Consider the following 15,767-nt stretch of genomic DNA (forward strand, 5'->3'; position numbering starts at 1 on the left):
TGTAGGCTGTGAAACACCTGTTTTATTGCACTACAACTTAGCTATTTCTACTATACTATCTTTGTGTACCCCAAACAGAGTAGAGTATCTAGCCTAAGGTAGGTGTTCAATAAACATATGCTGGGCTTAAAATCTTACGTTTCTCTCCACAGCTGGAATATGCTTTTGGCAGGTGGGGACTATGTGTTCAATTTTCTTTCCACATACTCCCAGATACAGAAACATGGAGGTGCTCAATACACAGTTGTGAATGAATGATTAGTTGGCCGAACCTAATAATCCTCCAGGCTGTGTCTGAGAACCTTCCTGTACTTGGACTCTGAAAAATACATCCAGGCATGTAGGAGCTCTTTGCTCTTTTCAGGGCTTCCCTATCACCAGAGATGCAGAGGGCAGGGAGTATCTCCTGGGATGGTTTCTCAGGGATCTACGCTTTAAACCAATGGTTTTGAAACCAGTACCTAAAGAATAAACTGTGGATTCAATAATGACACTGAATCCATGAACACACTCATATGAAGACAGACAGGTGTTGCATAAACACGTATGCCATAGGGATTTATTACACGCAGGCATGATTCTGGTATAGTGGATGTATCAGAGCTGATAACCATTCACCATTTGCAAATTATCAGATGAGTAATGATAACAGCAGGGCAGACTTCTGTTCTTTAATGGCTATTCTCACGAGAACTGGTAACAAATCAAAATTGTTTTGACAAAGAATAAACACCAGTATAATTTACCCCCTTACTCAGGTTCAGTACTTCCTGGGGTGCCAAGACCTACCCTCAAAGCAAACAAACAAACAAACAAACAAACAAACAAACAACCCAAACACACACACACACACACACAGAGGCCATTATTTAAAGTAAAAGCCATAGGCTGAAAAGAGAAATCACAGGACCACAAAGAGGGGGAAAGTAGCCCTTCCCCCTCTGAGAGGCCTTGGCCAAGTCATGGCACTCTCTGAGTTTCAGTGTGCTTATCTGTAAAATGGGGTTAATACCCCCCTACCTCACAGGACCCTCTTAATAAATATGATGATTCAAAGTGGGGATGGGGGGTGGGAGAAACGCCCTGTAAAGTCATACAAACATACTATTATTATTGAAATCTGTTAATCACCGATGACGCTGTACCCCAGAATGCGTTACAAAATTACTGCCTACAAGCGTACATTATCTAGGACAGACACCTGACACACCAGAGATGATCTGTGTGTAAACCGAATCCTGTTTCAAATACTCAAAGGGAGTTTCCTCAGGCAACCTGAGTGCGTCCTGTGAGGGGCTGCACCTCTAACGTTTGCTCAGTGCATTCTGTTCCCATATAATTGGATTTTCTTGAAAGCCTGGCAGTTTCCTCGCGCTGGCTGGGCATGCTCGAAGCCGGGATTCCTGAGGTTTTCGGGCCAGACCCCGAGCTGGGCACGAGGAACCGGGAACGAGGAACCGGGCCCGGACAGCCCGCGGCCCCTCCCCGTGCTCTGGGCGGCTCCTTCCTCTGTCCTCCAGCTCCGGCGGCGGCGGCGCTCGTGCTGTGTCACTTTCGCCCTCCCGAGACTCCTGCCGCCGCGGGGCCCGCAGCTCCAGCCGCTTCCTCCCTTTGCGCGCCGGCCCCTAGCCTGGGAGATAATCCCCCGGCCGCACAGACCCGGCGGTGAAGGCGGCGAAGGCGTGCGGCCCGCCGCGCACCCGGGGAGCAGCTCGGGCAGCAGCGCCCCGACCGGCCGGGGCCGGGTGGGCCGGGCAGCCCTTGGCCCCCACTGTCTCCAGGACCAAGAACTGGAAGGGGGTGAGCAGAGCGCGCCGGTTCTCTCCAGGGTCCGCAAGGCAGCGGCGGGCGCGCGAGCACGCGCACCCACCGAGCGCCGCGGAGCAAGGGTCAACCCGAGCGTGTTGGGAGGGTGGGGGGCGGCGACACGCGCGTACCCGCGGCCCCTCCCCGCCCGGCCAGACCCGCACCCCGCGCCGCCGAGTAGGCTGCCAGCCCGCCGGGTCAGGGGGCATGGGGACGCGGGGGGAGGCACGGCGAGTCTCCCGCGCCACCGCGAGCCCGGAACTCCCTCGCCGACTCCGCGCACACGCAAACTGCAGGGGCTCCCCGGTCGCACAGCCGCAGGACCCCCAGTCCAAGTAACCCGGGCGCGCGGGCGCGCGCGGACACACACATGACTAAGAGCCCAACTGGGACCGCGAGGGGGCTGGCGGGACGATTCACCGGGCAGTCGGGCCCACGCGCGTCCCCACTACGCCGCGGTCTGTCCCCCCCACGCCCAGCCCCCCCACACACACGCCAGAGCGGTGTGTACACACACAAACAGCTGGGCGGGGGAGGCGACGCCTCGCTCCTCGGGGTGGGAACACACAGGCCTCCGGCAGCCAACCCTCCCCTTTACAAGTCGCACCCCCTCCCTGCTCACACCGGCCCCCCAACCCCAGCCCTGAAAACTCCACGAAACCCAACAGCCAACGCCGACCAAAGGAGGGGTTCCGAACCCCGATTGTCTTTTAATGTCAGTGTTAAGACATTCCCAACTCACACCCGCGGTCCCCGGGATGCTTCCTCCAGACGCACCCGAGCTCCGGCCCGCGGTCCTCGGGGGCCGCAGACCTCCGCCGCCGCAGACCGAACCACAACCCCCTGCCCTCCCTGCCCCCACGACCCACGTCCAGGACAGTCACCTGCTCGTCGTCCTGAAGAGCTGGAGCCGGAGCCCACCCCGCGGCCGCTCGGGTCACTCGCCACGGCGAGCAGGCTTTTCAGAGCCTGTCAACTTAACCCCCGCTCCGCCTGGCGGATCTATTCCCCAGGCCCAATTACACCGCGGCGACAGGAATAATAATAAAAAGCCAACAGAATCACCACCGTAGGGAATGTCCAAAGCTGCGACCGCAATGGCTCCACCGATTCGGGTTCCTCCTCTGCTCCCATCCCCCGCGCCCCCCGCGGCCCGCAGGCTCACCGGGGACGGAGGGAGGGTGCCGCCTGTCTAGACGACAGACATCCCCGCGCTCGCGGGGACGGGCGCGCACACACTCTCGCACGGCCGCTGCTACAGACACAATCAGTCACCGCAGGAGGGAGGGGCTGCGTGGAGACACTCTCTCGGGGTCCCTCCGGCAGCCACCAGCGCAACAGCCTCCGGCCCGGAGTCGCCACCCAGGGCCGCGCTCCCTACCTCGGCGGAGCGCGGTCAGAACAGCTGCAAGTTTGGCTGCTACTAAAGCAACTGCTTGATGCAGCAAATGCGGGCTTCAAAACAAAAGGGAGAGCAATCACGCTCGCTCTCTTCCTCCCCCCCCCCCCCCGGCTCGGAACCCGGCACATGACAGCGGCTACACCGCGCGGCTCCGACGCGAGCCTGGCTCCAGCCGTGCGCCCCCGAGAGCCCCCTCTTCTCCGGAGCCCCAGGGCTACGGCTCCCCACTGGGCGGGGAGCCCTGCGGGGTAGCGGCGAACCTGGGGAGGGGGCGAGATCGTGGAGTGCGGTCCGCGACCGAGAGGGGGTCGGAAGATGGGCGCGGACGCCGGGCGGCCGGGGGCGCAGGGAGGGGAAAGGGGGCTAATTGTTTGGGGCGGTCTTCTCGGATTTAGCTATAAGCACGCGCACGTCACGCAGCCCTCCCGGCGGGTCCCCGAATCGATCCGCAAGCTGAGCTGACTAAAAGAGGGGGGCGGGCGGGCGGGGGGATGCTCACCTCGGGGTTCCTCCGGCCGCCGCTCCGAGTCCGAGTCGGGGGTGGGGGAAGGGGGCAGGGAAGGGGAAGGGAGGGAGGAGGCTCCAGAGAGCCGACTCCTGCCTCGAGTTCCGCGCGTCCCGGCTGCGGAGGGGATCCGCGCCCCAGCGCACAAACCCAACCGAGAGGGGAGGGAGGGAGGGAAGGGAAAGAGGGAGGGAGGGGCGGGTGGGGGGGAGGGAGTAGAGGAAGGAAAAAAAAAAAAAAACGATCCCTGCTCTGACACAGGGAAAGAGAATGTAGGAGAGTGACGTCCCGGCCCCTCCCTCCCCTCCGGCCACGTGCAAAGACTTGAAAGGAAAGAGGGCGGCGAGAGGCCTGCTGGGTAATGTAGTTCGCCTTTCTTTCCCGGGATGGCGGGCCCTGGAGAGCGGGGAGCCGCCGGGACGCCGTGGATGCCGCCGATGCAGCGGAGACTGTCTAGTGTGGTCACGCCGAAAGCCGCCGGCCGACGCCCCCTCCCCGCGACCGTGGCGCGGCCCTGGGTGGGGACCTCCGCATTGAGAGAACTGGGGGCTGAGGCGCGCTCCAGGCTTGCAGGGAAACGTTTGGTTTCAGGGGCAGGAAGGCTTTCAGGATGAGGACTTCCGTGCTGAAAGTGCAAAGTCTGTCCTAATGGCAGATAAAAGGAAGCTTTGTGTATGCACTAGGCGGTCCATGTGGCGTTATTAATGCTGCATTAAATGCTAACGTCTGTTATTGAGATGCGTATGTTATAATTAACATTTGAACATCTCTGTGGCAGGGGCGGGATGTTGTAATTAGATATGCACTTTGCAACCAATTAATTTTCCATTGGCCATGCTAAGGGTTGGGACTGGGGACCTGGAGGCTGGGAGAATTCAGTGCAGTGGATAAGTCAGTAATCACTTAACCAGATCACCAATGTTTTCCAAGTACCTACTAAGTGCCAGGCACTGAGGTTCGGACAGAGAGGCCTTTCTGAGAAATACACGAGGCTGTACACCCTTCCAAGCAAGGGGCTTATAAACTCATCTGAGGAACTGTGTGACACATATAACTTCAGTGGAAATCCACTCATTAACACATATGACATTTGGTGAGCCCTTTCCACAGATGGGACATGCCTGGGAATGCCAAGACAAGTAAGACCCTTAGTTGCTCCTCTCTGGGAGCTCAAAGTCTAGTGTGAGGACCACGGTCAATGAAAGTATAGGGGAAAAGGCAACACTTAACACAGGAATAAGCAGAAAGTTCTAAGGAACCCTCAGCAGGAGCAGTCAACCTGGATGGAGGGTGGCTGCAGGATAGAAGGCTTCCTGGAGGAGGTGGCACTTGAGCAAAGAATCATTAAGATTTTTAACGAAGGCAAAGGAAGGGGTAGATATCTGACTAAAGCTACAGAGGCACCAGATGAGAGAGAAGCAAGCCAATTCTGAAAGTCCCAGCAGTTTGGCAAGGCAGAGGGAGCAGATTGATGGGGGCGGGGGAGGTTGGGGGAGTGTTCAAGGGGCAGGAATGGAAGGGTGGATCTAGAGGACAGAAGGAGCCTGGGATGGCTTCTCACTAGAGGTGAGGCTTGAAGTCGTCCTTGAAAGGAGGAGTGGGATATCGTTTTTAGTGGAGAGCCGATCTTCCAGGCTTGTGGCTCAGCGTGAGCCAAATTATGGGAGGAAAGCAAAGCACATCCACAGTGACGCCCAGCAGATCCGCTCATTTGATCCTTGTACCAAAGGGCATGGGGGCGTGTCATCCCCTCCCTTCTAGGGGAAGACAGCAGGTCTACCGCAGAGGGGGTATAGGAAGCCAGCTGTCTGCGTCCCAGGTCTGGTATCCCTCACCAAAGGAACATGTTTAAGCATACCTGACTCTTCCCGCTGGTTTGTCCCTCTTCTGCCTCATTGGTTCAAGCAGGGTGTTATTTTTATGCTTTAACATCTGGATGACTTCCTAGGTTTACAAAATATAAAATAGTACTGGAGTCTATCCACTCAGCAAATTCCCATGGACCTACCTTTTGTTGTCAGTGCTGTTTTGCACTGTGTTTGCGATGCTTGCCACCTACAAAGAGACAAGAATGGAATGGTCTGGGTCTTGGTTTGGCCTCTGCTTTAAATCACACCCCCAGAGGTGAGGAGAGACTGAGCAATGTGCAGAATGCAAAACATCCGCAGAGAGTACACACCTCTGTTTGGGGAGTGTGCCTGGGGTGAGCCGGCCAGTGGGGATGGCACAGCCTCAAGCGTCAGCTTGACCCCTGGGTTTGACTCGCAGGTATGCTGCTTCCCAGCTCTGTGACCTTGGACAGCTTCCTTCACCTCCACATGGTGACCTTGGATAGTTTATTCAGCCATCCTTGGCCTTGTGAGAAGCAATGGTGATAGTATCTTTGCGCTGGCTCTGCCACATAGCAAGTGGTCCGTGACAGCGGACTCCTTTCCTCGGCCCAGGTTTTTTTGGGCCAGGGGGAGGATCCCTGAACTTTTCTTTCTGTGGAGTCGCCAGCAGAGCTGGTGCACCAGGGGGATTCCTGGGGGGGGGGGGGTGACTCATCCTCACGTGTGAAACAGATTAGGTTTGTCTTCAAGGAACCTTCGGTTCTAGTCCCCACCCTCCACTGGGCCAGCTCTCCTAGCCCACACCGCCCCATCCTGCTGCCCAAGGACCCCCGTAGTGTGTCAACCCAGCCAGGGCACCTCCTCTGGGCCCCCGCATTGCTTCTCCCTGCCTATCAACACTTGCCCTCTGCTCCCTGGGTCAACAGAGCCTGGCTCTCTCTTTACCTCCCATCTGCTAAACCTTCCTTAACGGAGGATAAGATAAGCCTTTGATTCGCTCCTCCAGCCCCTACATATTTGTCTTTACATGTTTTCTTCTTATTGAGAGCTCTCTGAAATGGTCTCTGATGATGGGGTTCCAGGCTGGAGTGGGGATCTCTGAGAGGGGGAGCTCTGTGGGACCCTCAGACCAAAGTTTCCCAGAATGCGAGGCCCAGGGCTGACGTGGTCCTCATCTGGTGTCCCTCCTTCTCTGCTCTCTAGTGGATCTTACACCCACGCTGCACGCTTCGGTCCGAGCTGCTGCTGGGGACGGAGTTCATGAACTAGCACCAGAATGGGTTTAATTGTGGCAGATCTGAGTTGCCAAGAGTTGCCTTTGTTTGACTGGTCACCACATAGCCTAGAAATTGAAAACCAGAATGATTCTCTGTTTTAAGCAGCTGCTTTCCCCAATTCACATGTGCCTAAGATAGTAGCAAAAAGAAATATTCTTTCTTCTCCTTCCTTCTTCTGCCTGCCTTCCAGGCTTTCCTGTCTCAGTCAGTACATTTATTGGAGGCCTGGTGGGAACCTACCAGAGTGTGGGGTCGGGGGGAGAGGCTACCTGTCTTCAGGAGCCGGGGAGACCGTGTGCTATTAGGGAAAATGACGAAGTGCCACATGGCGTGAGGGGGACTCGAAGTGAGCCAAGGCTTCCCAGTAGGCTGGCATGGTAAGACAAGGCTTCTGGGAGGAAAGTGGGCCGGGGGGGGGGGGGGAGGAGGGCAGCAGTGGCCAGAATCCCTGTTGGGTAGCACTGGCCTGGGAGACGTTGCGGAAGATGTGTCTTTAGGTGGAAACTAGGCTGGGTTCATCATGTGTCGGTCTGATGGCCACTGGCCCAGCAGAAGGAAGGAAGTTACCCGTCTGGTGTCTGCACTCTGTTACTGTGGTGTTGGCCTGGAGAGATAGTGGCTTGATAGAACCAGGTTATATTTCACCTGTGCCTCATCTCAGCTTCCACTACACAACCCCAAAGACCAACATCTGAAAGGCAGACGGAAAGTGATCCTCTGGGGCTGAAGTTGGTGGTGGAGGAAGGGCATCAATAGAGAACGATCGAGCTTGTAAAAGGCAGAAGCTAAATAAGAAATAAACCAAGGGGTATTTATTGGGAACATGCTATGCATCAGGCATTGCAAAGACCATGGTGGAACTAAGTATGTGAGAGTAGGTTCCAGATCCCACCCGACCCTTTGCTGCTGGGTGACATTTCTTCCCTCTGGGCCTAGTTTCCACACCTGTAAGATGGGAAGGCTGGACTGTACAATCTCAAAGATTATTTCCAAACCTGAAGTTATCCCTTCAAGAAGTTTACAATCCCCCTGGTAAAAGTAGCTTTAAAATTAAGCGGCCAAAAGGACGAATTTTAGGCTGTTTCATTCCAGCAGAGCTGGAGGGGTTTGTAGTCTCCGTTACACAAAGCCCTGAAAGCCATGAGGGAACATAAGACAAGTAGATCTTGTTTTGCAAGATTCAAGGATAGTTAATAAAGCCCACGAGTAGTCAGGCATTCTTCAAGTCCCTCAGAGTTCAAGGTCAGACCTCACAGGTCAGTGGCAGGAGCTCCTTATCCACATGATGGCCTTGTCCATGACGAGGACCTGGGCAAAGGGACATCCCTACAACTCCGCAAGGAACGAGTTTCAATGTCAGGTTACGCTCTGTAAAAACCCTGCAATACTCACCCTGGGAGGGACAGCCAGGTATTGGAGCAAAGCTACACACGTGATCCCAGGGACCACAGGCCATTGGCTAGGCCTGGACTTAAGAGACCCAGGCTCCAGGGGATCAACTGAGCCAATCAGAATCCGTCTTGCAGGACTCTACAGGAAGAGGCTGAAAGGCCTTTGCTCATTGGTGACTGCTCCTCATCAGTCTTGGTTGGGTGCCCCTCTTTTCCCACCTGTGGCCTTGATGGGCCAGTGCAAGATGAGAAAGCTGGGGTTGGTGGAGTGGGGAAGAGGGAGAGAGATGTCAAACATAACCTCAGTTTCTGATTTTCTGATTCTCAGTGTACTATACTTCTCTCAGATTCCTGATATCTCTGTATCCTTACAGTAATTCCCTTTCATTTGTGCTCGTTGAGAGGGTTTCTGATCTCGGTAATCCAACGACCCGCATCTAGAACAGCCTCAGAGGCAGGACCCGCGAAGAGAAGAGTTAGGGCCATTATGATCCCTATAACTGGGAATTGCGCCTCCTGAAGATGTCCTTCCCTTTTCTATCCTAGATGTCTCCCTTTTCCACTACTTTGTAATTCCTGTCTCCTAAATCTTATTCTGAAAGGTCCGCAGAATAATTTGGCCATGAACCTTCCACAGTCTCTAAGTCCCCTTTTCCAAAGAACAATAGCCAATATATTAATTGAGTAGTTACTATTTGCCAGGCAACAAGAAACATTTGTCTCCCTTCTTCAACACAGCAACTTTTATAGTAGAAGGAATGGAAGAGGGGTGATGGAACTTGCCGCGGGGGTGAGAGGGGGAGCACACAGCCAGCCGGCAGTGGACCTCAGAGCCCGCGAGCTTAACCACGCCCCTTCTTCCCGAACAGCAGGCGTCACCTTCTCTAAGTCCCCAGGGAGCCCCTGTCCTCCAGCTGTAGGAAACGCTGTTCTTCCTCACCAGTGAGTTTATAATGAGGAGCTATACTCCTATAAAAATAGGAGTATTTTTCTTTTAAACTGAGACTTCAGAGATGTGTATGCCCCAAATGATTTTATGCCATAGAAGAATGATCTTTGTTCACATATCTCATCGGTCAAAAAATATTTTTTGATCTAGAATATGTTTGTCAGTTATCTGGCTCCAGATTATTTACCAGAATAGACGCTTTAAATGATGGTCTAAAGATGAAATAAATATTTTTTTAACATTCTATAAGTTTAATGTGTACAGTGTGATTATTTTTTAATTAATTTTTTAGTTTTAATCCCAGTATAGTTAACATACAGTGTTATATTAGTTTCAGGTGTACAATATAATGATTCAACAACTCTGTGCATTACTCAGTGCTCGTCATGATAAGTGTACCCTTAATCTCCTTCACCTATTTCACCCATCCCCCCCCATTTCCCCATAAAGATGAAATAAATGTTTTTAAATGATTTAAAATTTTTGGAATTAATGATTCAAAAGTCCGAGATTATTTTTTGTCTTTATTTATTTGTTTATTTATTTAAAAGATTTATTTATTTATTTGAGAGAGAGAGCACACACACACACACACACACTCGTGCAAGTGCGGGGAGGGGCAGAAGGAAATCTCAAGCAGTTTCCCCATTGAGTGGGGAGCCCATTTCAGGGCTCAATCTCACAACCCTGAGATCACAACCTGAGCCAAAACTAAGAGTTGGACGTTCAACTGACTGAGCCACCCAGGTGCCCTGTTTTTTGCCCATATTTAATATAAAAGTGAATATCAGTAAATTTCACAATACTTTCTTCTGACACCCCAGTGGCTCATTTTGGCACACATACCATATCTGGGATTTTTATTTTATTTTATTTTTTAAAGATTTTATTTATTTGACAGAGATAGAGACAGCCAGCGAGAGAGGGAACACAAGCAGGGGGAGTGGGAGAGGAAGAAGCAGACTCATAGCGGAGGAGCCTGATGTGGGGCTCGATCCCATAACGCAGGGATCACACCCTGAGCCGAAGGCAGACGCTTAACCGCTGTGCCACCCAGGCGGATTTTTAATGTTTGTCACGTTTCCCAATTTGTTAGTAATAAATGATTGCGGGAAATAATGAAGATGCAGTCAACTGAATCTGAATTCCCCCTTCAACTTATTTATTACCCCAGTAGTTTTTATTATTTATTTATTAATTTTTAAAAATATAGTCATTTTTATTTTTTCGAAGATTTTATTTATTGATTTGACAGAGAGAGAGAACGTGTGTGCGCACAAGCAGGGGGAGCGGCAGACAGAGGGAGAGGGAGAAGCAGGCTCCCCACTGAGCATTGAGCCCGACGTGGGGCTCCATCCCAGGACCCTGGGATCATGACCTGAGCCGAAGGCAGGCACTGAACAGACTGAGCCACCCAGGCACCCCCAAGACGGCACATTTTAAACAGAAATGGGAGTATAATTTTAAAACCTGAGATATGCCAGATACCAATAGAGATGGAGTGACTGTTCAGGGAAAGGGGTATCTTGAGAGCCAGAGCACAGGGGAAGCTTCACAGATGTGGAACCTGAGTCAGGCTTTGAAGCCCGAGTGTTATTTGCGTGGGGAGGGTAGGGGAAGGGCCGGCAGCCTGGGCTTCATAAATGGAAATCCACAGGTGCAGGGTGGAAGTCAGCAAAGGGAAGGAAGAGGCAGAAGGTCCAGAAAGTTAGTAACGTGGAGCTCGTGTGAGCCTGGCCTCCGGAGGCCGACAGACCAGGGTTTGTATCTTGCAGCCAACTTTTATAACCGGGAACTCCGTGTCCTCTATAAAATGGGGGAATAACAGTGCCTCCCTTGGTGTCTCGTTAGGAGGATTAGGGGCGGTCATGTATACAAAGCACTTTGCGCATTGTAAGGGCTCCCTGAAGCTTAGGTTTTATTTTTTGGTTATTATTGGTGTTTTTGTTGTTATCTTGGGGATAGGTTATATGGGTCCTGGGAAGAAAATCTGATCAATTGGGACTTTATTCTGTGCCCCCACAGGAGTGCCGTTAGATTTTGTGTTTGAGCGGAGTGCGCCCCAGACCCTGGGATTCATTCTGGCTTGAGCCACCAACCCAGTCATCCTCATCTTCCCTGTCAGCAGAGCCTGGGGAGTACGAAGCAGTCTTCTGGAGGCTCTAGAAGCAGATGTTCTCTTCCTCTCACCCATGTGGAGACACAATCCGCACGCCCCACCTCCTTTTTTGTTTTGACAATATTGATTATCAAATTTGTTTAGACTTTACTCTTTCCGGAAAGGCTTTTTACATTCTAAAATATACCTAATACATGAAAATAGGAGTTTACACAAAAGACACTTTATGAGATGATCATCCCTTTTACAAAAGGAGTAACCATAGTTTCCTTAAATAGCAGCTCACCGGTGTATCCAGCATCAGCCCTCATTGACAGATTGTGCTTTGCCAGAAACTGTTCTGGAATGCACCTGTGGTTATTAGTGTGGTTCACAGCATGATTGCCCATGACCACCTTCCCAGGAGTTGACTGATTTTGATCAAGTTTGATACTTGAATAAAGAGTGTAAGAAGCCCTTGAATTTATTGTGTTCCATCTTAAGCCAGAATAGGGGTTCTGCTGAATTCTTTGAAGAATTTCTGCAAAGTCTAAAATGAGCACAGCTCACCAGTGGCATTGACTCTGGTCTAGAGATCACTGGACTGCCAGTACATCAGGGAAGCCTGCTTGGAGGAAGTGGCAAAGGAGGTTTTCAGAAAAACAAGGAAAGATGCCATTTGACTGACATCGAATTGGAGACCATCCCAGGGGAAGGGAGCTATACGGGAAGATGTTGGACCCTCTCCCTGCAGGGCCAGCCAGTCTGGAACCTCAGATGGGCCACGGAAGAGAGAGGAGCAGACCGCAGACAGTTGGCCTGTCCCCCAACCTAGAAAACAATTTTGATCTGACACAGAGATAAGATGTGAAACGTTCCCTTTCTGCTATACTTTATTTCAGGCCTTATCAAACATACCCTTTCAGCGGGCATGTTGCCATGACAACCTTATAGTCACTGGAGGGCATCTGTAATTGGTAGAAAATAACATTAATTTAGTTTTTTTTTTTTCTGGGAGGAGTTTGAGTTTTAGGCTACTTAAAGTACTCAGATGAAATCTTTTTGCCTGAGCATTCTAATAATCACCTTGTAATTTAATTACTAAGCCAGCACCAGTGAACTCTTCTTTTGCTCTCGATTGAGTTGTAATTTTCGAATCCCGGCTTCCTGGGCAGGGCCTGGCTCTGGAAATTGTCGTTACCCAGATGCAGATCATAACCTAGGCTGTGCTTCCTGAAGCCTCCAGGCCGTGGAATGAACTTCTAGGATCCTGGGAAAATGCAAGCAGGCTCTGAGTGGTCCACCTGTCAGCTATAGCAAGCATTCAATCCCACCAAAGAACATTCCAGGTTGTCCTCACTGTGGCTTCTTCATTCCCCACTTTCTCCTTCCACTGGATATATTCCCAATTCCTAGGTATAAAAAAACCCCAGTTATGGAATTACAGGGTTTTTTTTTTCTCTGATTTTCTTTTGTTTTTTAAAAATTGTGGTAAAATGAATATGACATAAAATTAACCATCTTAACTATGTTTATATGTAAAATTCTGTGGCACTAAGTACATTCACATTGTCGTGTTACCATTATCCATACATAGAACTCTTCATTTTGCGAAATGGAAACTCTGTACCCATTAAATAAGAACTCATTCCTTCTTCCCCAGCCTCTGGTAACCACCATTCTGTTGTCTGTCTCCATGAGTTTAACCACCGTAGAGGGCTCATATGAACGCGATCATACAGTGTTTGTCCTTTTATGACTGGCTGATTTCACGTAGCGTGATGTCCTCAAGCTTCATTCATGTAGTAGCCCGCGCAGAATTTTCTTCCTTTATAAATCTGAATATTATCCCATTGCATGCATACACTACATTTTGCTTACCCACTCGTCTACTGATGCACAGTTGGATTACTTTCACCCTTGGCTATTGTGAGTAACGCTGCCATGAACATGGGTGTGCAAATATCTCTTGGAGGCCTTGCTTTCATTTCTTTGGGGGCACACACCCAGAAGCGGGATTGCTGGATCATATGGTCCTGCTATTTTTAGTTTCTTGAGGGAACCTCCATACTGTTCTTCCTGGCAGTTGTACCATTTTACTTTCTCATCAACAGCACACGAGGGTTCCAATTTCTCCACATTGTTGCTGACATTTATAATTTTTCTGGTTTTTTCTTTTCGGTAGTGGCCATCCTAATGGGTGTCAGGTGGTCATAGTTAAATTTTGAAGAAGAGGGCCTGTCTAATCCCACCATTTATTTTTATTTTTATTTTTTTTTATTTTAAAGATTTTATTTATTTATTCGACAGAGATAGAGACAGCCAGCGAGAGAGGGAACACAGCAGGGGGAGTGGGAGAGGAAGAAGCAGGCTCATAGCGGAGGAGCCTGATGTGGGGCTCGATCCCATAACGCCAGGATCACGCCCTGAGCCGAAGGCAGACGCTTAACCGCTGTGCCACCCAGGCGCCCCTAATCCCACCATTTAATGACACGTCTGCTAATAGCAATGATCATAGCTGACATTAATTGAACACATTAGCATGTGGTCGACCCTCTTATCTTGTATTAGGGCTCTCCAGAGAAACAGAACCAACAGGGTGTGTGTGTGTGTGTGTGTGTACACATGAGGATATATATGTGTGTGTATAAACGTATATATACACAGGAGGATGATTTTCACTCAGTCTACTAAATCAAATACTACTTTTTTCTGGGGACACCCTCATAGACACTCCCAGAAATCATGTTTGACTAGCTCTCTGGGCATCCTGTAGCTGAGTCGAGTTGTCACATAAAATTAACCATCACAGCAGCCTATGTTAGTTACCTCACTCGATTTTTACACTAGCTCTATCATTGCCAGTTTCCAGATGAAGAAACTGAGACCCAGAGAGTTTCTGGAGTTGGTGATTCGCCCAAGGCCCTATCAGCAAGTCATTGTTACAAACCACTGAAGGCGGACCGTGAAGGAGGCCACGAGATTCCTCGGCACTGAGCAAGACTTGCTTCCACCTCCAGCCATGCGGTTCTTTTCTTATGTTTCTCAAATGTAGTGCCATTCCTGGTGATGACAACAAACAATAATGAACACAACAATGATAATACGTGTGAAAGAGAAAAAAGGAGCATAACCAAATGTTCGACTATAATCTCCACATGTAAAAAAAAACCTCCATATTTGAACATCTCATATTCATAGAGAACTAAATTAGACGGTGATTATTCCTATAATGGAATTATTTGCTTTATAGAAAGATTCACTGAATTATCCTCTTCTGTGATGAGTTTTCCCCATTCACTTAAAACAGGAATTAATTTATAACAATGTGGCGTATAGATGGCTCCCCCAGAACACAACTATTGCACAGCGTGAAACCAAATCAAGTTGCTAAAATGATTTCGATTACTGGATAATGATGGGGGGGGTATTTGCTCACTACAGCCTTTGAGGATTCCAGCTACAAAGGGATTTGCAGACTCAACTATTAAACCACCACCCTTAATCTTGGTGAAATCATGAAGGACCAGAGAAATGCCAAAAGACATGTGGAGCGGATTATTAAGCAAATGGTTTGCAAGCACCCAGCAGAAGAAGGAATTATTTGAAGAGTCCTTAACAAGGCGTAAATAGCAAGCCAAGACACACTGGAATCTTTTCTTGGATTGCCAGTGCTAAGAGAGAACTAGAATAGGAGAGAGCCATGGGTTTGTTATGCGCTTGGCAGTCTCTCCTGACCTTCTCATGAAAAAGCAGCAGAAATGTCAATGGAAAATAACACATGGCTAGAGGAGCTGTTACTACGGGCTTTTTGGCTGAGATGACATGTGGTGTGCTGGTAGAAGACTTCTGTCCAGGTAATCAGCACTCAGCAGGTACCTTCCCACCGTATCAGTGAGGCATTGCATTCGGCTGCGAATAACAGAGACCCCAGTTACAGCGGCTTCAGAAATGATCGGGATTTTCTCTCACATTAAAAAAAAAAAAAAGTTGGTACAGCCACTTTGGAAGACAGTTTGGCAGCTTCTTCCAGAACTAAACATACCCTTCCCATGTGATCCAGCAATCACGTTCCTTGGTATTTACCCAAAGGAACTAAAAACTTATGTCCACACAAAAACTCGCACATGGATGTTTATAGCAGCTTTGTTCATAACTGGGAAAACTTGGAAGCCACCAAGATGTCCTTCAGTAGGTGACTGGGTAAATAAACTGTGGTTCATCCAGGCAATGGATGCTCATTCTGCGCCAAAATGAAATGCGCTATCAGGCCACAGAAAGATATGGAGAAACCTTAAATATATACGGCTAGGTGAAAAAAAAAGCCAGTTGGATAAGGCTGGATGATCCCAACTATATGACATTCTGGAAAAGGCAAAACCAGAGCAAAAGAGAGGAAAGATCAATGGTTGCTAAGCATTCTGGAGGAGAGAAGGAGGGATGAACAGATGTAGCATGGGGGGCTTTTAGGACGGTGAAACTACTCTGTCTGATAACTACAATGGGG

At 50.0% G+C, this 15,767-nt stretch overlaps 1 protein-coding gene across 7 annotated transcripts in view; it reads right to left on the reverse strand.

The window, feature by feature from the left end:
• CTIF (cap binding complex dependent translation initiation factor) overlaps positions 1-3,900 on the reverse strand; it is a 286,823-nt gene extending 282,923 nt beyond the window's left edge. For 2 of the 7 annotated variants that reach the window (XM_045790031.2, XM_087869837.1), the window contains exon 1: positions 3,708-3,899. The gene's annotated coding sequence lies outside the window, so the exon portion shown is untranslated. Of the gene's footprint in view, positions 1-2,690; positions 3,315-3,707 lie in introns of those variants that run through there. The other 5 variants (XM_045790034.2, XM_045790033.2, XM_087869838.1 and 2 more) reach the window with 5 other exon arrangements.
• Positions 3,901-15,767: the final 11,867 nt, after the last annotated feature.

Source organism: Ursus americanus, chromosome 19, assembly GCF_024610735.1.
Source record: "Ursus americanus isolate L20-20 chromosome 19, mUrsAme1.1.p, whole genome shotgun sequence".
NCBI classification, from domain to species: Eukaryota; Metazoa; Chordata; class Mammalia; order Carnivora; family Ursidae; genus Ursus; species Ursus americanus.